This window comes from Aquarana catesbeiana, linkage group LG11 (genome assembly GCF_042186555.1).
Source record: "Aquarana catesbeiana isolate 2022-GZ linkage group LG11, ASM4218655v1, whole genome shotgun sequence".
NCBI classification, from domain to species: domain Eukaryota; kingdom Metazoa; phylum Chordata; class Amphibia; order Anura; family Ranidae; genus Aquarana; species Aquarana catesbeiana.
The window spans coordinates 114,258,324-114,278,308 of NC_133334.1; the positions used below are offsets into that span (position 1 = coordinate 114,258,324).

Here is a 19,985-nt window from a genome sequence, read left to right on the forward strand (position 1 = left end):
ACCACGAATGCAGCAACCATTAGGGCTGGTAACCTGTGGTTTTTGTAAACGGGGAGCAAAAATAATGAGAGGTGAGATGATGACATAGATCAACTTTGCCTGGGTGTCTGCGCTTGGTGACTGTTCTGGCTTTTAGCAGGCTCCCTCCATCTTGAGGTCCTTGTAGGGCTGTATAGTGCTTGTTCCAGGCAGATTTGACATACTAGCTTGGCCGGCAATGACTTTCCACCACAACTGCAGTGATTATTAGGGCTTAAGGATGAGCTCAGGCGTGTTCAGACAATCCACGTGCAGAGCCCGCCAGAAAGTCGGCACTGCGCTGCGCTAATCACAGGCGGTGAGACATTTCCCCATCTCTGCAGCCGCGCATCGGGACAATGTCTCACTGAGATGATGTGGAATCCTCCGCTCAAAGAGGGGCTTAAACCAGAGTGCTTGTGTCTCATTACCTCCAGGAAGAGAAGAGCCCCAGGTGCTGGCTAAATGCTGATGCAAGTAGAAGAGAACAAGAAGACCTGGACAGCCGCACACCGGAATGGATAAATCCGCCTTTTTATTCAAAATACAGGATTGTGGGGTGGTACAAAAGTAGCTGACGCGTTTCGCACTTACACCAAGTGCTTGCTCATAGATTGACAATAGACATTGATAGACAATGTCTCACTGCCTGTGATTAGCGCAGCGCAGTGCCGACTTCATGGCGGGCTCTGCACATGAAGGAGCTCATCCTTATTAGGGCTGGTAACTTGTGATTTTATTTAACCGCTTGCCGACCGCCTCACGCAGATATACTGCGGCAGAAGGGCTCGTACCTGTATGTTGCCCTTTAAGAGGCGGCGCGTGCCAAGCTCCGTGGGTCGGGTCGCGGGGATACCCAATATCGCCTCACGGGGAGGAAGAACGGAGAGATGCTGATGTAAACAGCATCTCCCTGTTCTGCCTAGTGACAGTGTCACTCGATCTCTGCTCCCTGTCATCGGAGCAGAGATCAGTGACGTCACACACACAGACCATTCCCCTGACAGTTAGAAACACGCTCCAGGACACACTTAACCCCTACACTGCCACCTAGTGGTTAACCCCTTCACTGCCAGTGTCATTTACACAGGAATCAGTTCATTTTTTATAGCACTGATTGCTGTATAAATGATAATGGTCCCAAAAATGTGTCAAAAATGTCCGATGTGTCTGCCATAATGTTGCAGTCATGTTAAAAATCGCTGCTCGCCGACATTAAAAAAAAAAAAAATTATTAATAATAATGCCATAAAACTATCCTCATTATGGAATTTGCTACATTACTATTGTACTTGGATGAATATATCCTGCTGTCTACTGATTACCAGCTTGATTGTCCGCCAGATGTACTTTTCTTGCGATTTAAAAAACTTTTGTATCTATATATATTTGTAACTAATAAAAACTGTTATTTGAAAAAAAAAAAAAACTATCCCCTATTTTGAAAACGCTATAACTTTTGCACAAACCGATCAACAATTGCTTATTGCGATTTTTTTTACCAAAAATATGTAGAAGAATACGTATCGGCTTAAACTGAGGGAAAAAATTGCTTTTTTTATATATTTTTGGGGGATATTTATTATAGCAAAAAGTAAAAAATAATGCGTCTTTTTCAAAATTGTCGCTCTATTTTTGTTTATAGCGCAAAAAATAAAAAACGCAGAGGCGATCAAATACCACCATAAGAAAACTCTATTTGTGGGAAAAAAAGGACGTCGATTTTGTTTGGGAGCCTAGTTGCACGACCGCGCAATTGTCAGTTAAAGCGACGCAGTGCCGAATCGCAAAAAGTGCTCTGGTCAGGAAGGGGGTAAATTCTTCCAGGGCTGAAGTGGTTGAACAGGGAGCAATGATAATGAGGGGTGAAATGATGACTTTAATCAACATTGCCTGGATGTCTGTTCTTAGATGGTGACTTGTCTTGACCTTCAGAAGGCTCCCTCCATCTTGTGGTCCCTAAAGGACTATAGATATTGGTTCTCTTTTTCTCAATCTTCACTACTTACCTAATCCCTGTACCTTAAAAGCAATGGGTGGTCTGACTGAGCAGCGTTCCCCATAGAAACAGAGCAAAGCAGCAGACTGAAATTAAAAACAGCATACGGCTAAGTCTCCACTATTGCGACCCAAAAGTCGCACGATTTTGCCACAAATTTTATGCGACTTGAAGCAATGCCTGTGTATTCTTGAGGTCTATGGACACAGATATGAATGGTACTCATTGGAAATAATGGGGTATGGCTTGTCATGCGACTTTGCAGTGACAAGTCACACTAGTGGAAACTGAGCCCAACACAAGCATTGAGAAGGAGATAGGAACAGCCCAGGTGAATGCCATAAAAAAGGGAAAACATATCTGCAAAATTGGAAATGGCAAACGCCCATAACACAGAGAAAAGAATTAAAAAGAATATGGAAAGCAAAGGGAAACACTGTCACTTACTTCAAAGCTTGTTTAAAGCTTTCTTTGACAAGCCTGCACCACCAGAATGGTGGTAGCTCAATTAGAGACTGTAGAGGAAGGACTTCCACCCAGGAGAGGCTGAACCTGGCTGGGGTGACAAACGGTAAGGCATACCTTGCAATTCCGGTCCTAATCAGGTGAGGGAAAAAAGGAGAATGCCGTAAGCTGGGTCTGTCTTTGATTTATAGTTAACCAGTCCTATCAGTTGTGGGGGTGGAGTCACAACCCATGTGTATGCTGCCATGAAGATGCACCAGGAAAACGACTTTAAGGGCCTACTGACACGGTTATGTGTTGCAGCATGCTAAATGGATATGTTCAGCTTCCCCATAATAAAAACAGTGTCTATTCCTATCTGTATCTCAGTGTGGCAGAACAATTTTAAAAATACATGCCCCGTATTTCTGCATTTTAGTGGGTTGGATGTCTCATAGAAGTCAATGACAACACATCACAATGCATATTACACATGTGTTATGTAGGTTTTTTCAACTGCTGTTAGCGCTATACAACAAAAATCCACAGCGACGGCAATACATGTCAATGCACAAAGGAAACACACCTGCATGCATAACAGCACACCTGCCTAGTGTTAAAAAACACACCTCTACGAAATATGCATATGCAGTGGCGAAAATAATAATTTGATCCCCTGCAGATTTTGTAAGTTTGCACACTTACAAAGAAATGAAGGGTCTATCATTTTTATCATAGGTATATTTTAAATGATAGAGACAAAATATCAACCAAAAATCCTGAAAAACCACGATACAAATATTATAAATTGAGTTGCAGTTCAAAGAAAATAAGTACTATATTTGATCCCCTATCAACAAACAATAATTTTGGCTCCTACATTATGTGCTCATGTAGTACACAGATTAGTCCTGTCAATTTAAGAAGGTGCTCCTAATGACAACTCATTATGTGTATAAAAGACACCTGTCCACAGAATTGCTTTCTTCCATTTAAACCTCACCATCATGGGCCTGACCACAGAGCTGTCAAAGGACGTCAGGGACAAGATTGTAGACCTGCACAAGGCTGGCATGGGCTACAAAACCATTATATATAATTTAATTATTCTGCACTTACCAAACTGATAATGTGATCAATATTGTATGTAATACAATATTATATGTGATACAAAAAAAGGTGAAAAAAAGTATGTGTATGTGAATGCTGCTACCTCCAAGAAGTAAATGCTCAATTCACAAACCTATAAAGAAAAAAAGAAGATTGCGCAAACCTTAAACACATTATTGAATAATCTTACAAAACACATAACCATGTGAGTGAATCGGTCAATGTGAATCAATTAATATTGTGTTAAAAAGTCCCAAACACATAGTGAAGTAATAATGAATGCAACTTTCGATGCAGCACTTAAAAATCTGCAATGGCAACTAGTCAGTATTTTATATCCCAGCGGAGAAGTAAGCCAGATGGCCTCTTACCGGACAGGATGGGCCCCAAATTATAGGGATCAAGCTCACCTGATATGCACGGTAACCAGCTGTGATTTTCCACCTAGTCCGCTTCAAGCACTACCCACTCTCCTCCACCTCAGACAACGAGACCTTTAGTAAGTTTCCAACCTTCCAGTCACTCTGCCTGATGCTCCTCCAGTAAGTATAATAGATTTGGAAAAAAAGGAACTTCATGGTGCAGTAAAACGTGGTAGTTTATTCCAAAATTTTGCATAAGCACAGCAAAGAAATATGGTGCAAAACACAGCCGCAAGATTTCAGACTGCCAGCTGGTGCGTGGTGACGTCACAAGGTTCTCTCAAACCGACGCGTTTCCCTGTAACAAGCATCGATAGGGTTTACAAAACCATTAGCAAGAAGCTTGGTGAGAAGGAGACAATAGTTGGAGCGATTATTTGCAAATGGAAGAAATACAAAATAACCATCAATCGCCCTTGGTCTGGAGCTCCATACAAGATTTTGCCTCATGGGATAAGGATGATCATGAGAAAAGTAAGGGATCAGCCCAGAACTACACGGGAGGAGCTTGTGAATGATCTCAAGGCAGTTGGGATCACAGTCACCAAACAAACTATTGGCAACACAATACACCACCATGAATTGAAATCCTGCAGCGCCCACAAGGCCCCCCTTCTCAAGAAGGCCCGTCTGAAGTTTGCCAATAAACATCTAAATGATTGGGAGACAGTGCTGTGTCAGATGAAACCAAAATTGAGCTCTTTGGCATTAATTCGGCTCGCTGTGTTTGGATGAAGATAAATGCTGACTATGACCCTAAGAACACCATCCCTACAGTCAAGCACGGAGGTGGAAGCATTATGCTTTGGTGCTGTTTCTCTACTAAAGGTACAGGTCGGCTTTTCTGCATTGAAGGGCCATATATTATAAAATCTTGGATGAGAATCTTCTTCCCTCAGCCAGAACACTGAAAATGAAAACAATATAATGCCAGCGCTAAACATAAAAACCAATCACTAAAAGTTCACTAAGTCCATTTAAGAGTCCATGTGGTAGATGAACGCCTGTCAATTAGCAGGCTTAGGGTGGACACATACACAAATGGCAAGCTCTTCTCTGTAGTGAAGCCAACACTGGGAAAATACATAAAAAGGAAATAGAAGAGAGCCTCTAAGTGTAATATTTATTGATACATAAAATGATCCATGAAATCAAATGTTTCCAGGATCTCTTCAGGATGCACCCGAGCCCCAGCGCGGTGCAGGGTCACCGCCCCCCCCCAGACTGGGGAGCTCCCCGTGGGCCCCGACAGCCTCCACATTCTCTCACTCCAGTTCTTCCACCCGACAACTCCTCCCCAACTGGGCTGACCCCAGGCATTTTAAGGAGGCCTGCCCCCTGCCAATCCAAGTTGGCAGGGGGCAAGGCTCCTTAAGATACCCTAGGCAGCTCCACCTCTCTTCCCCTCCTCTCCTTTCAGCACTTTCTAGAAGGAAAAGGGAGGTGACAGAGAAGTGACGCTGCTTGTGAGTCATCAGCTGCTACCCTGCGTCACTCCCAGCCCAGAATGAAAACAAACAGGCCTAGCAACCAGCTAGACCTGCCTAAATTTACCTACACAACCAGAGAAAAAACCTCACTCTAGAACCTCACTACCTAGAGGGTGCTACATATGTATGGCTCCAGTGTACACATAGATATGTGCGTGCTTATCATGCTTTTTATCATATCGATACCGTAGATGGATCCAGGCCATTTCTTAATATATTAAATATGATTTGTCATTTTAGCCTCCTCACATACTAATATCCTTTTTAGGCTCAGTTACATTCCACTATTACTCCAATTACTCCATAATTAACTGCCATCCTCAGCACGCACATACTTGCGTTACACCATACTTTATATTCAGTTTTTTGCCATTATCTACTGTTCATTCTATTATTTTAGCCATCAGAATCCTGTCTTGAACAAACCAATAGTGTTAAGTCTCATAAATAGTTAATTACACGGCAGTGTTATTTAGTGTATTTAAATCCGCCTCTCCCCCATCCCTGTATCGCTTGAGAAAGGAGCACGCTTGCTCTGAGACTTGCACATGCTCTGAAACGCGTTGTGGTTCCCCTTCACTCTAGTGATGTCACACACCTGCTGGTGCTGCGTTCCAAGCCGCTCTGTGTCCACCTACATCCGGAAACAACTCGGACTTGCCGGCTCTCATCCCAACCATCTCCTTGCCATACCGCGTCTGATTACCATCTTGTATCAGAAGCGCTGGAAATACATTTCCCTGATTGTCACCTTAGATGAGCCTTTTACCTTCCTAATCCATGTGAGTGTCCATTTTATGGATCATTTTATGTATCAATAAATATTACACTTATAGACGCTCTTCTGTTTCCTTTTTAGAACACTGAAGATGGGTCGTGGATGGGTCTTCCAGCATGACTATGACAAAAAACGTTGACAACGCCAAGGCAACAAAGGAGTGGCTCAGGAAAAAGCACATTAAGGTCAAGGAGTGGCCTAGCCAGTCTCCAGACCTTAATCCTATAGAAATTATATAGAGGAAGCTGAAACTTTGTCATTGTGATTGAATCTCAAGTGATTGTGATGTCTCAACACATGACAGCACTTTGAACTCAATAGGCCAAAATCAGTGGTGGACGCTCATAAGGGGTGCAGGGGTACCGCCCCCCTAATTCATGCGCCCGGGACCTAATTGCCAGAATCATGGATTTAATTTTTTTTTTTTAAGCACATGATTAGAGCCTGAAGCTTCTAATTGACTTAAAAAAGGGTGGGCTCGGGACGCAGAGCACTGCACCCCGAGCCCACCCGCTTGTGTGACATTAGCGAATTAATATGTTATAATGTCTTCCTGCTTCTCCTTCCGGCCAATGAGGAAGTGGGTCCTGAGACCCGATTGGCCGGGAGGAGATGCGTCCACCTGGGCTTGGGAGGAAATGCAGGGGGAAGCCACCGAAGCCACGACCTGGATGGGGTGAGTGCAGGGCTGGTGGGCGACAGACAAAGGGCGAGCAAAGTGGAGATCAAGAGTTTTTTTAGAGTGCACAACTTTGTAGCAATAAATCTATGAACAAAAGTAGAACTAAAGGTAACACTTTTATTTTTTTTTCATTTTGGATAGAACAATGGAGGTTTACAGCCCCTGTTGAGTTTATTTTTGCCATCTGTGTCCCATTGGGAAGACTTTCCTTGACTTCCTGTCCCATAGACAAAATATTAAGTGAGGGGGAATATCTGGTTGTTGTCACCAGAAATAGTTTCCCTTTTGGAAGATTTCCTCTTGATCACTGTTCTGGTGACAACCGAAAATGTAAGATTTGGTATCACATTCACTCTAGGTGATCATGGTAAACAGAACAAACATAGAGGGTGAATCTCCCCAACAGAGGCACAGATATAGCAATAAAAACCGGACGGGGGTCTAGTCTCTCTCTCCATTTTATCCAAAACTAAAGAAAAAAAAAAGTTTTGCTTTTACTTCTACTTTATTGGATCCATGTATTTCCAGACCACGGAATAGGTTCTCAGCTATGCTGCAAGTCTCTCTGGCCATAACTTTCATAAGGATCATTCGGTGAGTTTGCTTAGGGAAATCCTGGTAGTAGTTGTACCTGGAGATGAAGGGTTAACACACCTCTGCTCTCCAGAGAATGACATCACCCTCCAGATGACACCTGGCCCCGCCCACACCTGCACACAGAGGCTCCGAGCTGAGGAAGTGCTAAGGTGACAGGGCTGTAGTAGGGTGGGTGTGGTCAGGAGGCCGGGGCTGGCCAATCCGAGCTTCGAGAGATGATGCAGGCAGGTTGCTTCCTGGCTCATTCCAAGGTATTGCAGGGTGGGGGAAGGATCAGCTGATCTGTACTGCTAGACCGAGGAGCTGGAGTGACATTAGGACAGAGATCAGCCGGGATCTACACACAGACACTCAGCACAGGTATGAATATCGCCTCCACATACTATGGAGGGGAAGGGTGACCACTGACTTTATCTCTAAACTTATACTAAGCTGGCAGACTCAGTAACCTTGCAGTGACAGGAGCTGATTGTGATTGGTGAGCCTGGCATGATTCTGCAGTACAGCAGGTGACAGTACAGTCAGTATATATATAATATATACTGTACACCGTGATTGTGTTCACTTATAGAGACCTTGTCATTTGGCTGTACTGCTGTACAGTAAGGTGGGGTGTCGTCATAGTACAGAGTAAATGTCACCATCAATGTTCTCTGAAATGTAGAGGTCACAGCTGACACTGTAGGTTTATAGATTCTGATCTGGATAATACAAAGTCTGGGTTCTGGAAGATTTGTAGGCTTATTGTGACATGTTTGGGATTTGTAGTTTTCAACCAGAACCAGGTGTAAATATTTGGAGTTGCCTTAGACAGTCATAGGGGAGGTGAGATATTATTACTGCTAGAAGGGGAAGCTGCAGGCAGAGGAAGCCAGGAGCAGCTGCATGTATTGTTGGTGAGAGGCAGCCAGGAGCAGCTGCATGTATTGTTGGTGAGAGGCAGCCAGGAGCAGCTGCATGTATTGTTGGTGAGAGGCAGGTAGTATGAGGCAGAGGCAGCCAGGGGTTAGCTGCAGGTAGAGCAAGCCAGAGGCAGCTGCAAGTAGTGCGAACCAGAGGAAGCCAGGGGTAGCCACAGATAATGTGAGACAGTGGTAGCCAGGGGAAGATGAAGGTAGTGTGGGCCAGATTAAGCCAAGAACAGCCACAGATTGTATGAGCTGGAGGCAGCCAGCAATAGCTGCAAGTAATGTGAGCTGGAGGAAGCCAGGAACAACTGCAGGTAGAACAAGCCAGGAGCAGTTGCAGGTAGTGTGAACTGAAGGCAGCCAGGAGTAGTTGCAGGTAATGCAAAGCCAGAGACCCGCAGATGTCAGATCCTGGAGAGCGTGTGTCCCCCCCCCCCCCCCCCCAAGCAGTTTGGTTACTTTGTAATGATGTGGGTTTGTATCAGGATTATTTCCTATGGACTCTCTATCTATATACTGTACTGTATATTTTACACATCTATAGTGGTTTCCTATGGCTTGCTCTGCTCTAGCACTTGTATGTTGCAATACATTGCTGGATACAAATATGAGAAAAGTCCTCTAACCATAACATATGGATCTCCTTCTGACTCCTGGGTATTGTAAAGGCTGCAGCTTCCACACTAAATAATTCCTCATCGGTATTCTGTTCCTTCTTGCTCTGACAGGTTGTAACTTTACAACAGCTGGTGATCAGGGGCCGTCTTAGCCAATTGTATATCATTGGGCTCTGTAGAGTGAATGGTGACATCTAATATGCTTACAGGATAGCCTGTGTGATCAGGGTCTACTGCCCAGGGCAATCCAAGGGATTCCTCTAAAAAGAGATATGAGACAACAACGTGATCTGATATGAAGTTGTAGGTGTGGAATTCCCATCAATGCTATGGCTGCTAATATAGATATATCATGTAGCTGAACTCCACACTAGAACAAAACTCTAAGGTCACTATGTACTGGTTTTCTTTTTATAGAAATAAAGGGGCACATTCAAGCTATACCCAATGTATCATACATGCTGGGACCTGTAGTTCTTCTCCTTCTGAAGAGATCTGGCCCAAAAATGCAGTTATTAAAATGTGTATGCATGGAAATATATGCACATTTTACAGCCAAACTCCAGCTGAGGCTTGATTCACATTGTGTTTTTTTGTGTTTTAGCATGTGGTAAAGCTCGCTAAATGCACTTGAGTTAATGTGTTGACATGCTTGTGTGTGTGTGGTGTGTTTTTTTTTTTTTTGGGCCACTTTTGAGTGATTCAGTCCAGGGGCCATGGTGGCAGGCCTCTGGTGGTAGGCCATAAAGCCTATTTTGTTTAGATTTGTGTAGAATGGTGGCGGTTATACTGTATTGTTAGCTGTCTTCCTGTTGTGGAGATTTCGCTTAATTTCCTGTCCAGGTGAAAAAGCAGAAAGTGAGGACATCGCACAAAAAGACAGCAGTAAAAACCTAGAAGAGCCTTTCACATTTCCCAACTTTTCTTACCACAGGTATTGTGCATGCAGCCCTGATGCCCACCCTAGGGATGCCACCTTTTCTTCAAGCCAAACACTTTAGCAGCCTAGGACACCTTTGGCTGCCCCAGGAGAGTAGTACAGCAGTGTGCATAGCGTTCTGCAGCGAGCAGTGGGTGTGGCCAAATTGCTCTTGCTGACATCATCACCCTGCCATCTATTAATGCCAGACAGCTGCCCGCAGCTCCAGAATGGCAACAGATTTGTGTGTGATTATCTTGGTTACTTGGAGAGCCACAGCCTGGTCTAAAGCATGTGTCTGGGTTTCAGTCCACTTGAAACCTGGACACATGATTCAAAACCCGGACTGTCCGGGTGAATCCCAGACAGATGGCAACACTAGCCCACCCTGAGGTCCTTTGGTATTGGATGTATGACCCTCAGACCCCAGCAGTCTGTAATGGGAAGCACTGGTCTCTGTTAGCAGCATGTAACATGTTCCCCATGTTGTATGGTCTTCTGCAGTACACCCCCAGCCAAATGTATCCTGTCCTCACTCTCTGACCCTTCTTTCTGACAGTCTTCCTAAGCATGGCATATACTAAACATTATGTGTGGCCCTTTGGTTATATCAGGGGCCACATTTGAGGCCCACTGTAGCTCATACGTTGATAGCCACGGTTGTACAGCTTCTCTTACTTGGTTACTCTTTGTATATTTCCAATATTTTATTTTTTTGTATCTTTTGTTTGTAAATTTTGTAGCAAAATGTCACTATAGAAAGTACACTGATAAAAAAGGAATCTTAAGGCTCCATGCACACTGACTTAAAAATCGCTGCTTGTACAGGAGTGTTGGGTTCTGCCTGTAGAAGCATCTCAATGTTATCCTATGTGTCCATGTACATTAGGATGATTACAGGCATTTTTTGAGCTCAACGTTTAGGGGCAGGAAAAAAACCCTTCTGGTTTGCATTTCTGATTGGAGCTTACTGGCAGAAAAATGTAAAACTTGTCTAAACTTTGTACAAAAAATGCTCAATATGAGCGTTTTTTACTCACAAGAGAACAGACGTTTTTTAAGCCCAGTGTGCATGGAGCCTTTTTTTTTTTGCGAACATGACACCTTACTGTAATGGCCAGTTTTGCATTTGAAATGTATTACCTGTTGTCCATGGATGAGTGTGTCCCTCCTATATTACCCTAGCAAAGACAAAATAATATATTGCTATGATGTTGGATTGAATTTGTTGCATTACGCTGAATAATGAAGAGGACAACCTCACAAACACAGAGCTAACATTTTGTTATGTTACAACCCTATTCCAAAATTCATTAAGTTTGTTTGAAATCTTTGCAAATTTATTAAAAATAAAAAATCCCATGTACCTAAGTATCACAGCCTTTGCTCAATTCTTTGTTGAAGCACCTTTTGGCGCCAATTGCAGCCTCAAGTCTTTGAGTATGATGCTACAAGCTTGGCACACCTATTTTTGGGCCGTTTCTCCCATTCTTCTTTGCAGGACCTCTGATGCTCCATCAGGTTGGATGGGGAGCGTTGGTGCACAGCCATTTTCAGATCTCTCCAGAGATGTTCAATCGAGTTCAAGTCTGGGCCACTCAAGAACATTCACTGAATTGTCCCGTAGTCACTCCTTTTGTTATCTTTGCTGTGTGCTTGGGGTCATTGTCCTGTTGGAATTTTGGAAAATTAATGAATTTAATCCATTTTGGCATAAGGCTGTAACATAACAAAAAAATGAATGAATCCTTGAATCCTTCCCAGATGCACTGTTAAGTCTGATGTCAATGAACCCGGACCCCCAGTGCTACATGAGTACAAAGCCGCTGTGCTCTCTTTAACCGCTTAGCGACCACTCACCGTAGATGTACTGCGGCAGGGCGGCCGCTCTGCGCCAGATCACGTACCTGGTGCATGGTCGGACTGTTCCGGGTCTGGGGCACGTGTGTCCACCGGGACCCGCTGATTTTTCATGAGAAAGGCAGAACAGTAGTCTGGCTTATGTAAACAAGGAAGGCCGCCGTTCTGTGAGAGGGGAATGTGCTGATCTTGTGTTCCTGCTAAGCAGGAACACTGATCTTTACATTCCCTCAGTCAAAGAACCCCCCCCCCCCCCCGCCCCACAGTTAGTGAATACTCTTAGAGCCCTTTCACACTGGGGCGGTTTGCAGGCGCTATTGCGCTAATAATAGCGCCTGCAAACCGACCCGAAAGTGCCGCTGCCTTAATTCCAGTGTGAAAGCCCAGAGGGCTTTCATACTGGAGTGATGCGCTGGCAGGACGATAAAAAAAAAGTCCTGCTAGCAGCATCTTCGGAGCGGTGAAGGAGCGGAGTGTATACCGCTCCTTTACCGCTCCTGCCCATTGAAATCAATGGGACGGCGTGGCTATACCGCCGGCAAAGCGCCTCTGCAGAGGCGCTTTGCGGTGGTTTATAACCATTTCTCGGCCGCTAGCGGGGTGTAAAACCACCCCGCTAGCGGCCGCATACCGACGGTAAAGCGCCGCTTTCAATAGCGGCGCTTTACCGCCGATGCCCGCCCCAGTGTGAAAGGGCTCTTAGGGAACACATTTAACCCTTTGATCGCCCCTGTTAACCCCTTTCCTGCCAGTGTCATTAGTACAGTAACAGTATATATATATATATATATATATATATATATATATTATACATTTTTTTTTTTTTTTTTTGGGAATGTTTTATAGCAGAGCAAAGTACACAATATTGTGTGTGGTGGTTTTTTTTTTGATTGTCTAAATGGTCTTTTTTGTATATAGCGCAGAAAATAAAAACTGCAGAGGTGATCAAATACCACCAAAAGGAAGCTCTATTTGTGGGGGGGGGAAAGGACATAAATTTTATTAGGGTACATCGTCGCATGCCCTGTGCAATTGTCATTAAAGTAAGGCAGTGCCATATTGCAAAAAATGGCCTGGTCATGAAGGGGGGTAAACCTTCCACGGCTGAAGTGGTTAAAATAGAACTAAAAGCAAAACTTTTCTCTAATCTTGGACAGAGTGGAGAGGCATTAGAGCATCTTTTTATTGCTGTCTGTGCCCCCCGTTTGAGAAATTCACCCTCTCTGTTAGTCTTGTTTACTGCCATCATTGAGAGTTAAAGAAAATCTAAAAATTTGGGTTGTCGCCAGAAGAGGAATAAAGGGGAAATCTTCCAATAGGGACACTAGTTCTGGTAACAGCCAGGCATTCCCTCACTTTGGAGGGATCTCACTTCCTGTTGTGAAGTAAAGGTGAAGTACAGGAAGTAAAGGGAAATTTTCACAACGGGACACAGATGGCAAACAAAGCTGACTGGGGTCCTAACCCTCCCATACTCTACCTAAAATGAAAGAGAAAATGTTTTGCCTTTTTCTTTTCAGTTCTACTTTAAGCTGGGTTCACACTATTGCAAATTGGATGCAGGTTTCCCCGCATCCAATTCGCATGTCAGGAGATTGTGACTGGCTCTCAATGGAGCCAGTTCGCACATCTCTGGGGTGGCTGCGGAGTGAATTGTACAGTCCTGTGCGTCTTCTGGTCTGTTTCTGGTCTGAATTCAGCCAAAAATTCGGACCAAAATCAGACCTGAAATGATGACCAGGGACACACAGGACCGCTACTGTCAGCCGCTCCATACGGCAGTGTGAACCCAGCCTAATACTTTCTTCACCTCTGTGGAAGGGACATGTTGGATAATTTTGCATCAATCAGCAGCTATAGCTAATGTCTTGGCGGGGTTTTTTTCCATCCAGTTTGTGTTTAGATGGAGGAATCTGTTAAGGCGGCCATGCATGGATTTTTTTTGATTAACAATGCTTTCTTTATTTTTTATTTTATTTTGGGGGGGGAGGGGGTGAACGGTGTCTGTGTGTGTGTTTTTTTTTTTTTTTTTTTTTTTTTTATTTTATTTACATTTTTATTTTTTTTTACAATTTTTTTTTTTTTTTTTTTTAATTATTTATTGCAATATGTGTTTGGTTTTGTTTTGTTTTGTTTTTTTTTTTTTTTTTTTTTGTTTTTTAATCAGCCCTGTTGGGGGGCTGATATCAGTCTCTTTCTCTGCAGCCTCAGCTGCACTGAGAATGAATGAAGTCAGCGGCTCCTCTCCATTCATAAACTGAGACATCGTAATCACAGGAGATTACAATGTTTCAGTTATGTGAATGGACAGAGTCAGCTGACTCTGTCTATTCACAAAGGAGGACATGGAGGGAGGGGGACGGCAGAGGAAGGGAGGGGGACAGCGGAACAGAGGGGGCATGGAGGATGCGGTGACAGTCAGCAGTGATCGCGTGTGGGGGAGTTACAAGCACCGATCACCGCTGTATGTCACTAAAGCAGCTGAAAGCGGGGGGGGGGGGGGAGAAGCTTGTAACTCCCCCACGTGCCGATCACTGCTGACTTTCAAGGTATCGGGTGAAGCATCGGGAGCATTTGCCCGAGTACAAGTACTTGGGCAAATGCTTGGTATCGGTGCCGATACCGATACTAGTATCGGGACAACCCTAATACAAATTGAAAGTGTTTAGGTTTGACCTCATATTGTATGGTTTTGGTAAATCTACAGAAGAAAATTGTATTTTGTGTGTGTGTGTGTGTGTTTGTGTCTAGCATAACGGGGTATGTGGTTTTATGTTTTATGTCCAATGTTGAAGGCAAACAAAAATTTTTCGAATGAGATTTGTCCAGTCATCAAATCTAAAGAATCTTCCTACAAATGTTTTGTAGAAATATTTTCTGCGAACGTTCATTCGAAAATGACCAATTTAAGCCCCATACACAAGGGCTGAATTTGGCCCATGTGTACAGATCCCTGCCCGACACAAGCCGATCTCTTGACCGGCTTCTCTCAAATGAGCATGCTGGAGAACCAGCAGCCAATTGGCATCCAATCAGTGCTTGCAGCCAATGGCGGCGAGCGCTGACCGGTGTGTTCTGGCAGGAATGGGGAGGCCAGTGACCCTGTCAGAACACAATAGCTCAGTGGGGAGATCGCTGTACTAACATTTGCATAGTTAGTACAGCAAGCTTTTTGTGATCTCCTCTGTGTTTTTGGGGTGTTTTTTTTATTTCAGCTCGCTGGGTTGAATGGAAAAAAAAACTTACTGTGTATACCAGGCATTACACCTTTTATTACCTTACCCATAAATTTAATGAGCATTCACCTTTGCAGTGTGGTGGGTATTTTATTCTTGTGCGGAGGTGGGCTTGTGAAATTAGATAATTTTAGGTCATATAAGCCCTCTATTTCCAGGATAGCAAGGATAGCAATGTAGTTTGTTTAAAAAAAAAAAAAAAAAAATGACGTCCAGCAAATGAAGGTGGAGCTTGGCAGGTGTTTGAACATTGAGAAATGTATCATCTCTTCTCCATTTGTCTGTCTTTAGAGAGGCTGGTAGAGCCAGGCACAGGGTGGAATTCCTGGCATTCCTATGAGCTGGCCTTCCTTCCACAAAGCCCAGGAAGATCCTTCTTTCTTCTTTGTCAGTTGCAGAAAATCTATTTCTATTTCTATTACGTTTGTGATGAATAAGTAGTAGTATCATTTCCTTTTGGTATATTTTTAGGTAGCTTGTTATGTAACATATTTTCTCAGAAGAAAATACTTGAAGTGATTGAGGACATAAATATGGGAGCTGCCATGATGTGATTGATTTTATAGGTACAGGCGCAGGGACTGTCCTCCTGATCCTGGCTTTACTACCTGGTGAGTCACTGACATCTTCAAACGTCTTTTATCCTGCATGCTTGTACTAGGTTGGTGGTGTATCTCTAGGCAGTGCAGCCAGGACCCCGATGACAGCCTTGAAACCTACACCTTTAAATCTCTACATTAGGCCAATAAAAAGACACAAATGACTGCAGCTCTGTGATCATTAAAGCGGAGTTCCCGTCATTTTTTGTGTTTTATTAATTATTTATTACACAAAAAGTGTAGCTGCTGACTTTTAATTAACACACACTTACCTGTCCTATGATCCAGCGATGTGGTCGCCCATACAGAGGAGAACTTTGGCTCAGATCGCCTAGGTGGCCTGAGCAGAAGTGGGAGCGGGTACCTGTCAAAACTATCAATCTATCGCTACTTTGAAAGCCAAATCTCTGAGTACAGAGCCTTGAGAGAAATTCAGACATTTCCACAGTCTAATTAAGAAAATCCATTCTGACATATTACCGAAGAATTGGTTATAATATATTATCAGTTTTGGCTAAGATGCGTTTATAAATGTCTTATCTGTAATAATGCTAATTGGAATTATACTGTTAATATCCTGCAGATGTCTATGTAACAGTGTTATTATGGCCATGGTACCCATATGTTTCTGCATGTGAACTATAATATGTACCGCCTGTAAAAGTTTTAGAAATTTGCAAACCAAAATCAGTTTTAATTAAAACCTATATGCGTCCAAGATATTTTATAACATAGATAATTTTATGTGAGATGACCTTTTGTGTATCAAAAAATCTACTCATACAACCATTTTTATTGCCTTACCTTAAGTTCAGTGAATTATTGAATTTTATTTATTTTTTTTATCTTCAACAAAAGAGAATACTTGCCAAATTTTCACATCACTCTCAAATACAGATCACATACATTTTCCCCCTTTTTTTTTTTTTTTTATATCAGGACCACTTACTGTAAGTATTTTGGACAGATTTGTACACCTCTATATATGTACATATGGATGTGTATATACAGTATCTCACAAAAGTGAGTACACCCCTCACATTTTAGTAAATATTTTATTATATCTTTTCATGTGACAACACTGAAGAAATTACACTTTGCTACAATGTAAAGTAGTGAGTGTACAGCTTGTATAACAGTGTAAATTTGCTGTCCCCTCAAAATAACTCAACACACAGCCATTAATGTCTAAACCGCTGGCAACAAAAGTGAGTACACCCCTAAGTGAAAATGTACAAATTGGGGCCCAATTAGCCATTTTCCCTCCCCGGTGTCATGTGACTTGTTACAAGGTCGCAGGTGTTTTAAATTTGGTGTTATCGCTCTCATTCCCTCATACTGGTCACTGAAAGTTCAACATGGCACCTCATGGCAAAGAACTCTCTGAGGATCTGAAAAAAGAATTGTTGCTCTACATAAAGATGGCCTAGGCTATAGGAAGATTGCCACGACCCTGAAACTGAGCTGCAGCATGATGGCCAAGACCATAAAGCAGTTTAACAGGACAGGTTCCACTCAGAACCGGACTCGTCACGGTCGACCAAAAAAGTTGGGTGCACGTGCACAGCGTCATATCCAGAGGTTTTCTTTGGGAAATAGACATATGAGTGGTGCCAGTATTGCTGCAGAGGTTGAAGAGGTAGGGGTGAGCCTGTCAGTGCTCAGACCATACGCGACACACTGTATCAAATTGATCTGCATGGCTGTCGTCCCAGAAGGAAGCCTCTTCTAAAGGTGATGCACAAGAAATCCCACAAACAGTTTGCTGAAGACAAGCAGACTAAGGACATGGATTACTGGAATCATGTCCTGTGGTCTGATGAGAGCAAGATAAACTTATTTGGTTCAGATGGTGTCAAGCATGTGTGGCGGCAACCAGGTGAGGTGTACAAAGACAAAGTGTGACTTGACCACAGTCAAGCATGGTGGCGGGAGTGTCATGGTCTGTGGCTGCATGAGTGCTGCTGGCACTGGGGAGCTACAAATCATTGAGAGAACCATGAATACCAACGTGTACTGTGACATACTGATGCAGAGCATGATCCCCTCTCTTCGGAGACTGGGCCGAAAGGCAGTATTCCAACATAACGACCCCAAACACACGTCCACTGCCTTGCTAAAGAAGCTGAGGGTAAAGGTGATGGACTGGCCAAGCATGTCTCCAGACCTAAACCCTATATTATATATATATATATATATTCACTCTTTGTTATATTGCAGCCATTTGCTAAAATCATATAAGTTTAATTTTTTTTCCTCATTAATGTACATACAGCACCCCATATTGACAGAAAAACACAGAATTGTTAACATTTTTGCAGATTTATTAAAAAAGAATAACTGAAATATCACATGGTCCTAAGTATTCAGACCCTTTGCTGTGACACTCATATATTTAACTCAGGTGCTGTCCATTTCTTCTCATCATCCTTGAGATGGTTCTACGCCTTCATTTGAGTCCAGCTGTGTTTGATTATACTGATTGGACTTGATTAGGAAAGCCACACACCTGTCTGTATAAGACCTTACAGCTCACAGTGCATATCAGAGCAAATGAGGATCATGAGGTCAAAGGAACTGCCTGAAGAGCTCAGAGACAGAATTGTGGCAAGGCACAGATCTGGCCAAGGTTACAAAAAATATCTGCTGCACTTAAGGTTCCTAAGAGCACAGTAGCCACCTTAATCCTTTAATGGAAGACGTTTAGGATGACCAGAACCCTTCCTAGAGCTGGCCGTCTGGCCAAACTGAGCTATCGAGGGAGAAGAGCCTTGGTGAGGGAGGTAAAGAAGAACCCAAAGATAACTGTGGCTGAGCTCCAGAGATGCAGTTGGGAGATGGGAGAAAGTTGTAGAAAGTCAACCATCACTGCAGCCCTCCACCAGTCGGGGCTTTATGGCAGAGTGGGAAGCCTCTCCTCAGTGCAAGACACATTAAAGCCCGCATGTAGTTTGGTAAAAAAACACCTGAAGGACTCCAAGATGGTGAGAAATAAGATTCTCTGGTCTGATGAGACCAAGATAGAACTTTTTGGCCTTAATTCTAAGCGGTATGTGTGGAGAAAACCAGGCACTGCTCATCACCTGTCCAATACAGTCCCAACAATGAAGCATGGTGGTGGCAGCATCATGCTGTGGGAGTGTTTTTCAGCTGCAGGGACAGGACGACTGGTTGCAATCGAGGGAAAGATGAAAGCGGCCAAGTACAGGGATATCCTGGACGAAAACCTTCTCCAGAGTGCTCAGGACCTCAGCCTGGGCCGAAGGTTTACCTTCCAACAGACAATGACCCTAAGCACACAGCTAAAATAACGAAGGAGTTGCTTCACAACAACTCCGTGACTGTTTTTGAATGGCCCAGCCAGAGCCCTGACTTAAACCCAATTGAGCATCTCTGGAGAGACCTAAAAATGGCTGTCCACCAACGTTTACCATCCAACCTGACAGAACTGGAGAGGATCTGCAAGGAGGAATGGCAGAGGATCCCCAAATCCAGGTGTGAAAAACTTGTTGTATCTTTCCCAAAAAGACTCATGGCTGTATTAGATCAAAAGGGAGCTTCTACTAAATACTGAGCAAAGGGTCTGAATACTTAGGACCATGTGATATTTCTTTTTTAATAAATCTGCAAAAATGTCAACAATTTGTGTTTTTCTGTCAATATGGGGTGCTGTGTGTACATTAATGGGGAAAAAATGAACTTAAAGAGGAGTTCCAGTCAAAAAAAAAAAATATAAAAAAATAAAATAAAAGTCAGCAGCTACAAATACTGCAGCTGCTGACTTTTAATTGGACACATTCCTGTCCCTGGGTCCAGCGATGCGGGGGATCGAAGCCCCGCTCGTCTCCCCCTCCGTTCGGCAGCGCTGACATTGCAACTGTGGGCGCCGGGCTGTGGCTTCACAGCCTGGCACCCACTGCGCATGTGCGAGCGGCGTCGAGCGCCGTGATTGGCCGCTCAGTCACCTGGGACCTGTAATGGGTCCCAGATGATTGACAGGAGGGAGGGAGCAGAGCTGAGCCCTTCCTGTGCTGAGGGGGAAGTGATGTCACCAGCCCAGGCACGGGAAGAGGCAGCCTACGAGGGACCCCCTAGCAACAGGCATTTAGAGGTGAGTTAAAAAAAAAAAAAAAATATCCAATGGATATATCCAACGGGAGCGGTTGCCTGTGAGTTATGGGTCCTGGTCGCAGAAACCGTCCAGGGCCAATCACGCCATGAGTGATTACATGCATGTTGCTGTTATTGGCTGTGGGAACTGTCAGCTTCCCAATGCTTTCAATGGGGCTGCCTCCTGCTTGGAATC

General features: G+C 43.7%; 1 protein-coding gene across 3 annotated transcripts in view; it reads left to right on the plus strand.

Moving 5' to 3' along the window:
• The window catches only part of RASSF7 (Ras association domain family member 7), a 100,894-nt gene that overhangs the window by 13,192 nt on the left and 67,717 nt on the right, over window positions 1–19,985 (plus strand). For 2 of the 3 annotated variants that reach the window (XM_073604910.1, XM_073604908.1), the window contains exon 1: window positions 7,749–7,900. The exons of the other annotated variant lie outside the window; for it this stretch is intronic. The gene's annotated coding sequence lies outside the window, so the exon portion shown is untranslated. Of the gene's footprint in view, window positions 1–7,748; window positions 7,901–19,985 lie in introns of those variants that run through there. 3 annotated transcript variants of the gene reach the window in all.